Source organism: Balaenoptera acutorostrata, chromosome 10, assembly GCF_949987535.1.
Source record: "Balaenoptera acutorostrata chromosome 10, mBalAcu1.1, whole genome shotgun sequence".
Lineage (NCBI taxonomy): Eukaryota > Metazoa > Chordata > Mammalia > Artiodactyla > Balaenopteridae > Balaenoptera > Balaenoptera acutorostrata.
Genome location: NC_080073.1, coordinates 90,317,383 through 90,320,254, shown reverse-complemented (window position 1 = coordinate 90,320,254; position 2,872 = coordinate 90,317,383). Strand labels below are relative to the sequence as shown.

The window sequence follows — 2,872 nt, the reverse complement described above, 5'->3', positions numbered from 1 at the left end:
CCAACCACAATAGGGAGAGTGTCCTGGGTTATCCAGGTGGGCCAGTGTCATCACCAGGGTCTTTAGAAGTGGAAGAGAGAAGCAGAAGAGGTCAGAGTGATGTGATATGAAAAAGACTTGACCCACTGTTGCTGGCTTTGAGGAGGGAAGAAGAGGGCCAAAGGTCAAGGAATACAAGTGGCTTCTAGAACCTGGAAAAGGGAAGGAAATGGACTCTTCCCTGGAGGCTCCAGAAAGGAATGCAGCCCTGCCGACAACCTAATTTTAGCCCAGCAAGACGGAATCAGACATTTGACCTCCAGAACTGTAAGATAGTAAATTTGTGTTGCTTTAAGCAGCCAAGTTTGTGGTAATTTGTTACCGTTGCAATAGAAAACTAGTGCAGACACAGACTGTTGGGGGAGCCCAACAAAATACCTGATCACCCTACGGTGAATCTCATTTGTTGCAAATCCCACACATACACTTTCATTCCTCAGACAGGAACTTTTTAGGACTTCTGCCACTAACTTTTTAGGACTTCTCTTGAAAATGGACAGCCAAGGAGTAACAGATATTTGAAGGAAATATCTAACATAAAAGGCAAAGTTCAAAATTAATAAACACCACAGAGGGAAGAGACCATTCAGGGAGCCGAAGAAAATGTAAAAAACAAACAAAACTCTCAGAGAAATAAGAGAAGATATTGCATCCATGAAACAAGAACAGAGTGCTCTTGAAAAGGAACATTCACAAGACTTAAAGCACTCTTAGAATTTAAAAATATAATAGAATAAATAAATATTAAATGGAATGGTAGAGAAATAAAGTTTTAAAAACTCCAAAAGAGAGGTCAATGGCAACCCATCGACATGGATCTCTGTTAAAGATATCAAGAATAGGTCTTACTTTAAGAGATACCAAGTAAAATTTAAAAGAAAACAAGAGGGTAAAATTGATTGCTATGCTCAGAAACACTTGGTAATCCAGGACAAAAGTTAAGTACAACACAACCAAATAAAGAATGATCATCCATGTAACCAACAGAGATATCATTTGTCAAATCTCTTATGCCTGAATAGAAGGGCATATGATAGTCTGTGAAGATAATGCTCATGAACTCCCAAAGCATGGTGTGACGGTTGGCCTGACAGATATGCTGTGGCATATTGTCCTGGCCTCCTGCTGGCCCGCAGGCTTCTCAGTTGGTTTTGCAGGGACAAGATATAAATACAATAAGGAAAGCTTTGATGGTCAGCCTGGTACCTTCACCTGCTATTTGAACTAAAATTTTGCCAGAACTACCACTGGAAATAAAGTTTTTGGGGCTCTGAGGGGAGTTGTGGATGGAGGCTTATCAATGCCTCACAGTACCAAATTGTTCCCTGGTTACAATTCAGAAAGCAGGGAATTCAAAGCAGAAGTACCTCAGAAGCACATTGTGGCTCAGAACATTGCAGATGATATGAGTTACCTTATGGAAGATGAAGAAGATGCTAACAAGAAACAATTCTCTCAATACATAAAGAACAACATAGCTGCAGACATGATGGAGGAGATGTACACGAAAACTATACTACTGTATGAGAGAATCCGGCCTATCAGAAGAAGCCTAAGAAAGAAGTTAAAAAAAAAAAGAGTTGGAACTGTTCCAGAATGTCTCTTGCTCAGAAGAAAGATCAAGTAGCTCAGAAGGCAAGCTGCCTCAGAGCTCAGGAGTGGACCACTGAGAGATAAATCAAACCACAATTTTCTATGAAGATTTTTCAGATAAAGACAGTAAACTTATTGACAAAGCAGCTAAAAACCACCACCACCACCAACAACAAAAACCTTCGTAAAAGTGAAACAAATGAAAACAGTTTTTAAAATAAGAGAAAATAAGATTAAAAAAAATAATCTGTAAAGGATATCCAATAGAAGTCCCACAATAAGTAGAAAAGTTATTAGATTGAGTCAACATGCAATTAGATGAATGAAAAAGGAGCCCCACTGAGATATATCATTGTCTTTTTTTTCCCAGAAGTCCAGTAACAGAGATGATTCTAAAAAATTCTAGAGAAGAAAACCTGATTATGGACAAAGGATCAGGCATCAGAAGGTCTCAGAGGTCTTAAAAATAATATTGGAAGTAGAAAAGCAGTGCCTTAACAATTCTGAAGAAAATAATTTCCACCTTAGAATTTCCATCCACGCTGTTAGGTCTGCAGGTGGGGTAGCATTTCAAACATTCAAAGTCTCAAAAAGTTGCTGCCTATGCACCCTTTTCCAGGAACATACTAGAGAATACCCTCCAAAATAAGGAGAAAGAAAGAGGACACCAGTAGACAAGAAACAGGGCGTTCTACAGAAGAAAGTAGCCAAGGGAACCTCAGAGTGATTACTATGCAACAGGGCCAGAGAAGACCAAGTCCAGATTGAATAGAAGGATGGAGGGCTCCAGAGGGATGACTCCAAGGGGGTGGGGGAAGAAATTGATCATTCATCTGTTGTTCTTAGGAAATGTATACTTACTGCAGAGTTTGGAGCTGAATAACTGGCAAGCACATAGAAAAGCTTTGGCAAACAACTCAAAACAAGACAATTATTTACTCTGAGGATCAGAGCAAAAATCCTCATGTAAGAAAGAAAATATAATCCTCGTTCACTATGAGATCTAGTTACAAGTAAACGTCCATCATTATAATAGGGTCAATATTAAATACTCATTTAACTCTGACTGGTGATATATGATATGTCTATGTAAAGAGAATGGTGGCGAGGGAAAGTACCTATGTGTACATATACTACTTGTGTGTAGTAGATTGCAAAAATGGCCACAATTTTCTTCTCCCTATATCCTTCACGATGAGACTTTATAGTATCTCCCGTCAAGAGGTGGAGTCTATTCCTC

The 2,872-nt window shown here is 39.0% G+C and overlaps 1 pseudogene; it reads left to right on the top strand.

Annotated features, from left to right (window-relative positions):
- The first annotated feature begins 867 nt into the window (after positions 1-867).
- On the top strand, positions 868-1,716 carry LOC103017825 (60S ribosomal protein L5-like; annotated as a pseudogene).
- The last annotated feature ends 1,156 nt before the right edge of the window (positions 1,717-2,872 follow it).